Source organism: Schistosoma mansoni, chromosome 1 (genome assembly GCF_000237925.1).
Source record: "Schistosoma mansoni strain Puerto Rico chromosome 1, complete genome".
NCBI classification, from domain to species: domain Eukaryota; kingdom Metazoa; phylum Platyhelminthes; class Trematoda; order Strigeidida; family Schistosomatidae; genus Schistosoma; species Schistosoma mansoni.
The window spans coordinates 25,339,669-25,352,999 of record NC_031495.1 but is presented as its reverse complement, the minus strand read 5'-3'; the positions used below and the strand labels follow the sequence as shown (position 1 = coordinate 25,352,999).

Sequence of the window (13,331 nt, the reverse complement as noted above, 5' to 3'; positions counted from 1 at the left end):
GATTCGACCGCAGTTTATCGTCCACTCAGTCAGTCAATCAGTCAGCTACAACGTAGGACCAGGCACACATATGCATCGGTCCAAGTTGCCATACCTCGTTATTGTCCACTACCCCGAATTCTATTCCGAATCGCAGAACAATTCTGTAGTTGAGAAATTAGTCGTCAGAAGTAGTTATTTTCGTCATTAAAACGCATTCACATGTCTATTTCTTTTGATTAAATATGATCATGCATATAAGCCCACATAAACTATTCTGAATATTTTTAAACTATACTTTTCCTTAGGTACCGGTAAAACACTGTTAGCCAGAGCTCTTGCAAATGAATGCAGTCGTTTAGCTCAAGGTAGCAATAATAGTACTACTACTACTACTACTACCACCGTTAAACACTGTCGTCCTATTGCGTTTTTTATGCGTAAAGGAGCAGATTGTACTTTCTATGGTACCAACAGATGTTATCATTTTTCTTTGTTCTTGAGTTATCTCGGTTCTTGGTCCCCTGAAAACTAGAGCGAGACTTTCGAGATGTGAGATTGGAAATAATTGATTGTAATGTATCTAGCTTGTTTTCAAGACTGGCGACAGTGCGTGCGTGCTGTGTACGTAAGTCACTTAATTCAGCTGTTAAGGAAGCTATGTTCGGAGTTTTAGTGTCACTCGAAGTTTGTGATATCGCCTGCACGTAGGGTGTTGTGCCTGGCGTTACTTCTAGAACTTTGTCAGCCATGCTAGCTAGAACCTCTAAATCTAAAGATTGGTTAGAAGCGCAGAGAATTTGCCGGACTACTGTTGGTAAACGTTGTAGCCAAATTTCTCTCAGAAATATATCACCAACCTTAAAAGGTTCAGCCAACTGCCTCATGTGGCGTAATAATTGGGAAGGTGACTTGTCACTTAGCTCGCACTCATGTAGCAATTGTTGTAGCTTCTTTTCATCCGAGAGTGAGGTACGTTGAATAATAGCCTGTTTCAACTGGTCGTAGGCATTTGATACAGGGACGTTGTCTATGAGGTCTGATACCTCAGATGCTACCTCAGTTGGTAGAATTCCAAGCACAAAGGAGTATTTCGATTGTTGTGAACGAATGTTACGACGCTGAAACTGCACTTCCACCTGTGCAAACCATATACGAGGGTTTACTCTACTGAATGGAGGTACATTTATTACGTTTAAAGCGTGTAACTCTGTTCGGTCGTTGTCCTGGCTGATGTCTTCAGACTCGGATGAAAACATTACAAATATACAAAAAAATAATCACTACCAAGAGAAAAATCAGCGCCGTAATGTTTATAAGTGAACTCAAAATTACAGTTCCAAAGAGAAATATAAGGGCTCACCAGATTTGTGGTGGACCTCAGCAAAAGAGCTTAGTTGAAATATAACAATTCGCAACGTTACCAACAATATACCAAAAGAATTAACACTAAGAACCTAAGCGTGTGTCTATGATTAACGCAAAAGGTAACAAATTACAGTTAAATTATAAAAAGGTATATTGAACAACAAAATGGTAACAGTGTTATGAAATGAATGTTACTTGTAAGCTGCTTTCTGAGATAACAACCACAAATAAGTTCACTTGGTTAACAAAGATTCCTCTGCACGTGATGGCACCAACAGCAAAATGGAGAAGATTAGATCCAGTAGTATTATTCAGTAATGATCCGGGCCAAAACACCAACGTAGTGTGGAATGGTCTAAAAAGATGTTATAATACTATTATAATCTTCAATCAAAGGCCGTGGTCGTTAAAGCAGAAGAATAGACGGCGGATACCACGTTTATATTTTAAGAAGCGCGGTAGTGAAGTCGTGTTATATATAACCAAACAAAAGTATTCGTTTCTTTACGATTGATACAGAAAAACAATAGATATCAAATATGAGTGTGATTACATAAAAAGTGTGACAACTAGGAAAAATATGTGACCTTTAATTTGTTGTTACAAAAAATCACTAGACATAAATGTCACTATATAACTCCCTCCCTAGGGCATGTGTCGGTGGAGGTATGCCCGACGTAAATTCTAAGTGCTTTGGAGGGGAAAAAAAATTATTACACAACAAAGGAAAGAATAAATAGAGGTTATCAAAAAAAAAATTTAATAAGTATATATACTTATGAAACAAAATGTTTTTGTGTGGTTAGAAAAAAAAAATTTTTGTGTTTATTATCTTTAATATATGTAAAAAAACAAAAAATTTAACAAAGATAATTGAACGTATAATAAAAATAATAGTGTTATTAATAATAACGTTAATTAAATTGATATATTACCGGAAAAATTTTTAATATCTGTATATATCAATGTAAACGATCAATTATAAAATGAACAAATACAACTAAGTTGGGTATCGTTACAGTTAATAATGAGCATCATGAGTAACTCTTAGCATATAGGTATTTACTCACATTACAGAATATGACCAAATGAAGATTAAGTAATGAGTTCAACATAACGTTTAGGAATATGTACCTGTCTTCCCGTACGAGTAGTTTTTAAAAAAGGTAAGGTAGTGGAATTAGGAACTAAGTTTGTAGGAGGCGTAACATTAGCATCACACATTGTTTGAGTTGGCGATTTCACAGAAGTAGGTGAAGAATTAGCTGGAAACGCAGGAAGCTGTGTTGTGCAGTTGTTGTCTTTAGAAGGCTTTCGACTGTTATGTGTTTCAGACTCTATGAAAGCGGGTTTTAACCTGTCAATTGCAACTGTTTCCTTTTTCCCATTCTTCTTGATTGTGAAATATTTTGCTTGCCTGTCTACTACTTCATAAGGTCCTTCATAAGGGTGTTGTAAAGGACGTCTTACTGAGTCGACACGGACAAACACAAATTTACATGTGTTTAGGTGCTTGCTAATTTGCTCTTTTAAGAAAACTGGTCGAGGTGCAACAGGCTTAATGCTATTCATGTGGCTCATTAGTCTTTCGCAAAAGGAGGAGGGGTCTGTACATACAGAAGTGCCTTTATGCGTGACTAGTTGACCAGGTAAGGTTAAATTAGTTCCATAAACTAGCTGAGCAGGTGTACATTGTAGATCTTCCTTAATTGTCGAGCGTATGCTCAATAATATGAGAGGTAGGAATTCACTCCATCTAGTTACATCAGGCTGTACCATCAATGAGCTTTTAAGTTGTCTGTGGAATCGTTCCACTAGTCCATTTGCTGCTGGATGGTATGCAGTTGTAGTGATGTGATGGATTCCCAAGATGCGCGTAAATTCGTTGAAGAGGTGCGATTGGAATTGTGAACCTCTGTCGGAAGTAACGGTAGAAGGTACACCGAAATTAGAAATCCATCTGTCAAGAAACACGGCAGCAATATTTTCTGCTGAGATATCTTTTATTGGACATGCTATTGGCCATCTGGTAAAACGGTCCACTGCAGTAAGGATGTAAGTAAATCCGTTAGATGGGGGTAAAGGACCAACTAAATCAACGTGGACATGCTGAAAACGATGGTCAGGTAGATTGAATGTTGACGGTGTTGTAATCGTATGTCTGTGAACTTTGCTACGCTGGCATTGTAAACAATTTCTGGTCCATTCCTTTATGTTTGAGTTCATTTTTGGCCAGACAAATCTTTCTCCGATCAGTCTCACAGTAGCTCGAACTCCTGGGTGAGATAATGAATGAAGACAATCAAAAACTTTTTTCCTGTACGCTATTGGCACAAATGGCCTGTGTATTCCAGTTGAAGTATCACAAATTATAGTAGAATCAGAATGTGGTATTGGAATACTTTTCAATACTAGACTCGAATTTTGTTTACAAGCCGCAAGATCAGAATCATCAACCTGTAAGCGTGCAATGTCCAACAAATCAATTCCTTTAGTGGAGCAAATAGCATCAACGTCGAAACGTGACAAAGTATCTGCCACAACATTTGACTCACCTTTTATGAACTGTATGTTGGTAGAAAATTGAGAAATGTAATCTAACTGTCGAGTTTCTCTAGGAGAATAACGATCACTTTTGACATTGAAAGCGTAAGTCAAAGGTTTGTGATCAGTGAAGATTACGAAATCTCTACCTTGTAGTAAGTGTTTAAAATGTTTAACTGCTAGATAAACAGCTAATAATTCTCTGCCAAACGTGCTGTATCGGGTTTGGGCCGGTTCTAGCTTCTTTGAAAAGAAAGCAAGTGGCTTGACTTCATTATTTACTCTTTGTTGCAGCACCGCGCCTACCGCTGCCTGAGAAGCGTCTGTACACAAAATTAGTGTTGCTTCTGGATCAGGACTGAGGTAGGTCAGCATGGTGGTAGAAGCAATCGCTGTTTTAGCAGCAGTAAAGGCATCTTTCGCTTCGGAGGATAATGTGAACTTTTTGGCTTTGCCTTTTAATGCCTCCGTTAGGGGTTGTAGAATATCTGAGCAGTGAGGGATAAACCGACGATAAAAATTAAACATACCCAAGAAACGTCGAAGTTTATTTAGTGAGTCTGGCTCTGGAAAATTTTTGATAGCTTCAATTTTTGCGTCTAAGGGTTTGATACCATGTTTGTCAATCGAGTGACCCAAAAATTCTAAGCCTTCGACTCCGAAAATGCATTTGGATGGGTTAATGACTATACCGAATCTCTGAAATCTTTCGAAAAGTTGATGTAGGTGATCAATATGTTCGTGAAACGAACTACTGGCTATTAATACATCGTCGATATACACGAAAACAAAACCTAGGCCTTTAGTGACTTCATCCATAAATCGTTGAAAAGTCTGTGCGGCGTTCTTTAATCCAAATGGCATTCTCAGAAATTCAAACAAACCAAATGGGGTAATGATGGCTGTTTTTGCTATATCTTCAGATGCTACTGGAATTTGATGGTACGCTCGCACAAGGTCGATTTTAGAAAAAATTTGTTTACCGTGTAACGTAAGTGAAAAATCGTGTAAATGGGGAATGGGGTAACGATCTGGTAAAGTTAAGTTATTCAGTGATCGATAATCACCACAAGGTCGCCAATCCTGATCCCTCTTAGGTACCATGTGGAGTGGGGATGCCCAGGAGCTACTGGACGGACGTATTATTCCTAGTCGCATCATGTGCTCAAATTCGGCTTTTGCAACTGCAAGCTTGTCCGGTGGTAAACGACGAGGACGTGCCGAAACTGGTTGGTTTTTGGTGATAATTCGATGCACCACAGAATGCTGGATGGTGTTTTCGCTGTAATCTGGTTTCGTTAACTTTGGAAATTTAGATAAAATATTGGCGAATATGTCGTTTACTGGAGTGTTGATTTTAATACTATGTATATGATAGTGTGACTGAATTCCATGAACTTGGAGTTTTGTGCACGAATCGATAAGTTTTCGTTTTTTAACATCGACTAATAAGTTATAGGAGCTTAAAAAGTCTGCACCTAATATAGGGTGACGGACATCAGCAATAATAAACACCCAGTTTAGTCGACGTCTAATTCCCAAATCTAATGTCAAGAGTTGTTCTCCAAATGTTTTTATTTCAGTTTTATTAGCTGCTCTCAATGAATATTTTCCACATTTAGAAATAGGTTTCTTGGCTAGCGTAACTGGGATAACACTGACTTCGGCTCCAGTGTCTACTAAGAATTTGTAGCCTGAAGTTTTGTCGAGAACGTGGAAAAGGTGACTAGTAGCATGACCTGTAACATTTGTCGGTACTACTGCCTGGTTGACATCTTTTGGCGAGGAAAATGACCTGAAAAATTTACAGGACGTAACACACTTTCTAGCTTTGTCACCATACTTTCTATGGTACCAACAGATGTTATCATTTTTCTTTGTTCTTGAGTTATCTCGGTTCTTGGTCCCCTGAAAACTAGTGCGAGACTTTCGAGATGTGAGATTGGAAATAATTGATTGTAATGTATCTAGCTTGTTTTCAAGACTGGCGACAGTGCGTGCGTGCTGTGTACGTAAGTCACTTAATTCAGCTGTTAAGGAAGCTATGTTCGGAGTTTTAGTGTCACTCGGAGTTTGTGATATCGCCTGCACGTAGGGTGTTGTGCCTGGCGTTACTTCTAGAACTTTGTCAACCTCTAAATCTAAAGATTGGTTAGAAGCGCAGAGAATGTTGCATAGATAGATATCAAATATGAGTGTGATTACATAAAAAGTGTGACAACTAGGAAAAATATGTGACCTTTAATTTGTTGTTACAAAAAATCACTAGACATAAATGTCACTATATAACTCCCTCCCTAGGGCATGCGTCGGTGGAGGTATGCCCGACGTAAATTCTAAGTGCTTTGGAGGGGAAAAAAAATTATTACACAACAAAGGAAAGAATAAATAGAGGTTATCAAAAAAAAAATTTAATAAGTATATATACTTATGAAACAAAATGTTTTTGTGTGGTTAGAAAAAAAAAAATTTTGTGTTTATTATCTTTAATATATGTAAAAAAACAAAAAATTTAACAAAGATAATTGAACGTATAATAAAAATAATAGTGTTATTAATAATAACGTTAATTAAATTGATATATTACCGGAAAAATTTTTAATATCTGTATATATCAATGTAAACGATCAATTATAAAATGAACAAATACAACTAAGTTGGGTATCGTTACAGTTAATAATGAGCATCATGAGTAACTCTTAGCATATAGGTATTTACTCACATTACAGAATATGACCAAATGAAGATTAAGTAATGAGTTCAACATAACGTTTAGGAATATGTACCTGTCTTCCCGTACGAGTAGTTTTTAAAAAAGGTAAGGTAGTGGAATTAGGAACTAAGTTTGTAGGAGGCGTAACATTAGCATCACACATTGTTTGAGTTGGCGATTTCACAGAAGTAGGTGAAGAATTAGCTGGAAACGCAGGAAGCTGTGTTGTGCAGTTGTTGTCTTTAGAAGGCTTTCGACTGTTATGTGTTTCAGACTCTATGAAAGCGGGTTTTAACCTGTCAATTGCAACTGTTTCCTTTTTCCCATTCTTCTTGATTGTGAAATATTTTGCTTGCCTGTCTACTACTTCATAAGGTCCTTCATAAGGGTGTTGTAAAGGACGTCTTACTGAGTCGACACGGACAAACACAAATTTACATGTGTTTAGGTGCTTGCTAATTTGCTCTTTTAAGAAAACTGGTCGAGGTGCAACAGGCCTAATGCTATTCATGTGGCTCATTAGTCTTTCGCAAAAGGAGGAGGGGTCTGTACATACAGAAGTGCCTTTATGCGTGACTAGTTGACCAGGTAAGGTTAAATTAGTTCCATAAACTAGCTGAGCAGGTGTACATTGTAGATCTTCCTTAATTGTCGAGCGTATGCTCAATAATATGAGAGGTAGGAATTCACTCCATCTAGTTACATCAGGCTGTACCATCAATGAGCTTTTAAGTTGTCTGTGGAATCGTTCCACTAGTCCATTTGCTGCTGGATGGTATGCAGTTGTAGTGATGTGATGGATTCCCAAGATGCGCGTAAATTCGTTGAAGAGGTGCGATTGGAATTGTGAACCTCTGTCGGAAGTAACGGTAGAAGGTACACCGAAATTAGAAATCCATCTGTCAAGAAACACGGCAGCAATATTTTCTGCTGAGATATCTTTTATTGGACATGCTATTGGCCATCTGGTAAAACGGTCCACTGCAGTAAAGATGTAAGTAAATCCGTTAGATGGGGGTAAAGGACCAACTAAATCAACGTGGACATGCTGAAAACGATGGTCAGGTAGATTGAATGTTGACGGTGTTGTAATCGTATGTCTGTGAACTTTGCTACGCTGGCATTGTAAACAATTTCTGGTCCATTCCTTTATGTTTGAGTTCATTTTTGGCCAGACAAATCTTTCTCCGATCAGTCTCACAGTAGCTCGAACTCCTGGGTGAGATAATGAATGAAGACAATCAAAAACTTTTTTCCTGTACGCTATTGGCACAAATGGCCTGTGTATTCCAGTTGAAGTATCACAAATTATAGTAGAATCAGAATGTGGTATTGGAATACTTTTCAATACTAGACTCGAATTTTGTTTACAAGCCGCAAGATCAGAATCATCAACCTGTAAGCGTGCAATGTCCAACAAATCAATTCCTTTAGTGGAGCAAATAGCATCAACGTCGAAACGTGACAAAGTATCTGCCACAACATTTGACTCACCTTTTATGAACTGTATGTTGGTAGAAAATTGAGAAATGTAATCTAACTGTCGAGTTTCTCTAGGAGAATAACGATCACTTTTGGCATTGAAAGCGTAAGTCAAAGGTTTGTGATCAGTGAAGATTACGAAATCTCTACCTTGTAGTAAGTGTTTAAAATGTTTAACTGCTAGATAAACAGCTAATAATTCTCTGCCAAACGTGCTGTATCGGGTTTGGGCCGGTTCTAGCTTCTTTGAAAAGAAAGCAAGTGGCTTGACTTCATTATTTACTCTTTGTTGCAGCACCGCGCCTACCGCTGCCTGAGAAGCGTCTGTACACAAAATTAGTGTTGCTTCTGGATCAGGACTGAGGTAGGTCAGCATGGTGGTAGAAGCAATCGCTGTTTTAGCAGCAGTAAAGGCATCTTTCGCTTCGGAGGATAATGTGAACTTTTTGGCTTTGCCTTTTAATGCCTCCGTTAGGGGTTGTAGAATATCTGAGCAGTGAGGGATAAACCGACGATAAAAATTAAACATACCCAAGAAACGTCGAAGTTTATTTAGTGAGTCTGGCTCTGGAAAATTTTTGATAGCTTCAATTTCTGCGTCTAAGGGTTTGATACCATGTTTGTCAATCGAGTGACCCAAAAATTCTAAGCCTTCGACTCCGAAAATGCATTTGGATGGGTTAATGACTATACCGAATCTCTGAAATCTTTCGAAAAGTTGATGTAGGTGATCAATATGTTCGTGAAACGAACTACTGGCTATTAATACATCGTCGATATACACGAAAACAAAATCTAGGCCTTTAGTGACTTCATCCATAAATCGTTGAAAAGTCTGTGCGGCGTTCTTTAATCCAAATGGCATTCTCAGAAATTCAAACAAACCAAATGGGGTAATGATGGCTGTTTTTGCTATATCTTCAGATGCTACTGGAATTTGATGGTACGCTCGCACAAGGTCGATTTTAGAAAAAATTTGTTTACCGTGTAACGTAAGTGAAAAATCGTGTAAATGGGGAATGGGGTAACGATCTGGTAAAGTTAAGTTATTCATTGATCGATAATCACCACAAGGTCGCCAATCCTGATCCCTCTTAGGTACCATGTGGAGTGGGGATGCCCAGGAGCTACTCGACGGACGTATTATTCCTAGTCGCATCATGTGCTCAAATTCGGCTTTTGCAACTGCAAGCTTGTCCGGTGGTAAACGACGAGGACGTGCCGAAACTGGTTGGTTTTTGGTGATAATTCGATGCACCACAGAATGCTGGATGGTGTTTTCGCTGTAATCTGGTTTCGTTAACTTTGGAAATTTAGATAAAATATTGGCGAATATGTCGTTTACTGGAGTGTTGATTTTAATACTATGTATATGATAGTGTGACTGAATTCCATGAACTTGGAGTTTTGTGCACGAATCGATAAGTTTTCGTTTTTTAACATCGACTAATAAGTTATAGGAGCTTAAAAAGTCTGCACCTAATATAGGGTGACGGACATCAGCAATAATAAACACCCAGTTTAGTCGACGTCTAATTCCCAAATCTAATGTCAAGAGTTGTTCTCCAAATGTTTTTATTTCAGTTTTATTAGCTGCTCTCAATGAATATTTTCCACATTTAGAAATAGGTTTCTTGGCTAGCGTAACTGGGATAACACTGACTTCGGCTCCAGTGTCTACTAAGAATTTGTAGCCTGAAGTTTTGTCGAGAACGTGGAAAAGGTGACTAGTAGCATGACCTGTAACATTTGTCGGTACTACTGCCTGGTTGACATCTTTTGGCGAGGAAAATGACCTGAAAAATTTACAGGACGTAACACACTTTCTAGCTTTGTCACCATACTTTCTATGGTACCAACAGATGTTATCATTTTTCTTTGTTCTTGAGTTATCTCGGTTCTTGGTCCCCTGAAAACTAGAGCGAGACTTTCGAGATGTGAGATTGGAAATAATTGATTGTAATGTATCTAGCTTGTTTTCAAGACTGGCGACAGTGCGTGCGTGCTGTGTACGTAAGTCACTTAATTCAGCTGTTAAGGAAGCTATGTTCGGAGTTTTAGTGTCACTCGAAGTTTGTGATATCGCCTGCACGTAGGGTGTTGTGCCTGGCGTTACTTCTAGAACTTTGTCAGCCATGCTAGCTAGAACCTCTAAATCTAAAGATTGGTTAGAAGCGCAGAGAATTTGCCGGACTACTGTTGGTAAACGTTGTAGCCAAATTTCTCTCAGAAATATATCACCAACCTTAAAAGGTTCAGCCAACTGCCTCATGTGGCGTAATAATTGGGAAGGTGACTTGTCACCTAGCTCGCACTCATGTAGCAATTGTTGTAGCTTCTTTTCATCCGAGAGTGAGGTACGTTGAATAATAGCCTGCTTCAACTGGTCGTAGGCATTTGATACAGGGACGTTGTCTATGAGGTCTGATACCTCAAATGCTACCTCAGTTGGTAGAATTCCAAGCACAAAGGAGTATTTCGATTGTTGTGAACGAATGTTACGACGCTGAAACTGCACTTCCACCTGTGCAAACCATATACGAGGGTTTACTCTACTGAATGGAGGTACATTTATTACGTTTAAAGCGTGTAACTCTGTTCGGTCGTTGTCCTGACTGATGTCTTCAGACTCGGATGAAAACATTACAAATATACAAAAAAAATAATCACTACCAAGAGAAAAATCAGCGCCGTAATGTTTATAAGTGAACTCAAAATTACAGTTCCAAAGAGAAATATAAGGGCTCACCTGCTCAGCTAGTTTATGGAACTAATTTAACCTTACCTGGTCAACTAGTCACGCATAAAGGCACTTCTGTATGTACAGACCCCTCCTCCTTTTGCGAAAGACTAATGAGCCACATGAATAGCATTAAGCCTGTTGCACCTCGACCAGTTTTCTTAAAAGAGCAAATTAGCAAGCACCTAAACACATGTAAATTTGTGTTTGTCCGTGTCGACTCAGTAAGACGTCCTTTACAACACCCTTATGAAGGACCTTATGAAGTAGTAGACAGGCAAGCAAAATATTTCACAATCAAGAAGAATGGGAAAAAGGAAACAGTTGCAATTGACAGGTTAAAACCCGCTTTCATAGAGTCTGAAACACATAACAGTCGAAAGCCTTCTAAAGACAACAACTGCACAACACAGCTTCCTGCGTTTCCAGCTAATTCTTCACCTACTTCTGTGAAATCGCCAACTCAAACAATGTGTGATGCTAATGTTACGCCTCCTACAAACTTAGTTCCTAATTCCACTACCTTACCTTTTTTAAAAACTACTCGTACGGGAAGACAGGTACATATTCCTAAACGTTATGTTGAACTCATTACTTAATCTTCATTTGGTCATATTCTGTAATGTGAGTAAATACCTATATGCTAAGAGTTACTCATGATGCTCATTATTAACTGTAACGATACCCAACTTAGTTGTATTTGTTCATTTTATAATTGATCGTTTACATTGATATATACAGATATTAAAAATTTTTCCGGTAATATATCAATTTAATTAACGTTATTATTAATAACACTATTATTTTTATTATACGTTCAATTATCTTTGTTAAATTTTTTGTTTTTTTACATATATTAAAGATAATAAACACAAATTTTTTTTTTTTTCTAACCACACAAAAACATTTTGTTTCATAAGTATATATACTTATTAAATTTTTTTTTTTGATAACCTCTATTTATTCTTTCCTTTGTTGTGTAATAATTTTTTTTCCCCTCCAAAGCACTTAGAATTTACGTCGGGCATACCTCCACCGACGCATGCCCTAGGGAGGGAGTTATATAGTGACATTTATGTCTAGTGATTTTTTGTAACAACAAATTAAAGGTCACATATTTTTCCTAGTTGTCACACTTTTTATGTAATCACACTCATATTTGATATCTATTGTTTTTCTGTATCAATCGTAAAGAAACGAATACTTTTGTTTGTTTATATATAACACGACTTCACTACCGCGCTTCTTAAAATATAAACGTGGTATCCGCCGTCTATTCTTCTGCTTTAACGGCCACGGCCTTTGATTGAAGATTATAATAGTATTATAACATCTTTTTAGACCATTCCACACTACGTTGGTGTTTTGGCCCGGATCATTACTGAATAATACTACTGGATCTAATCTTCTCCATTTTGCTGTTGGTGCCATCACGTGCAGAGGAATCTTTGTTAACCAAGTGAACTTATTTGTGGTTGTTATCTCAGAAAGCAGCTTACAAGTAACATTCATTTCATAACACTGTTACCATTTTGTTGTTCAATATACCTTTTTATAATTTAACTGTAATTTGTTACCTTTTGCGTTAATCATAGACACACGCTTAGGTTCTTAGTGTTAATTCTTTTGGTATATTGTTGGTAACGTTGCGAATTGTTATATTTCAACTAAGCTCTTTTGCTGAGGTCCACCACAGACTTGAAATTGGTAAGTTTTAAGTGTGCACTGTTAAGAAGACTAAGACCTTATACAAAACAGCTAGTAATTTTCACTTGGTTTCCAATGATTTTTCAACTGATATCAATTTCTGATAAAAAAAATTATCTTTAAACAATGGTAAATTGCACGAATCACCCGGATAAATTACATTATTGCATTAGTCAGTGACCTTAAGTTATTCTCCGTATACAATTAATCATATTTATTTTGTCTTACATGAAATGATAAATATAGTTGTTACTAGTCAAGTTTAATAGATTAGTGGGGATTTGTCCTACCGTCTAGTCATTTGTGGGTGAGAATCCGCTATGAGTTGATTATCAACTTATTAAATAAGGAATCAAAATGGGGATTTGAGGAGACTGTAGTCATTTTAATGGTTGGATTCATAAGTCTATCTAAGCTAAACAACCATTGAAAACCTAGAAGCACTAGACGGCTGTTTCGTCTTAGAATGGGACTCCTCAGTGGTACGCGCATGCGGAACTCGAACTCAGAACCTTCGGTCTCGCGTGCAAACCCCTAACCTTTAGACCACTGAGCCGGTATTCAATGATGTCAATGTGTAGCTTCAATCGATCTATGATCTTGCACAACCCTTCATCCTTTGTGTGAAGTGGATAACTGTCTCCACCCGGCACAGATTGGACTCCACTGGTCACGGCTTCTCATTAAAACTCCAGGAAATCCATCTTGAAGCTTGCTACCAGTGAGCACATGATTATTGTCAGTATGAGCATTTGTGGAGATTGTGGTATTTTCACAGTTGAAAATACCACAATCTCC

General features: G+C 37.7%; 1 protein-coding gene across 1 annotated transcript in view; it reads right to left on the bottom strand.

Moving 5' to 3' along the window:
• Nucleotides 1–13,331, bottom strand: part of Smp_073110 (putative vacuolar protein sorting vps41) — a gene marked incomplete at its 5' end in the record, with an annotated part of 37,256 nt that overhangs the window by 8,528 nt on the left and 15,397 nt on the right.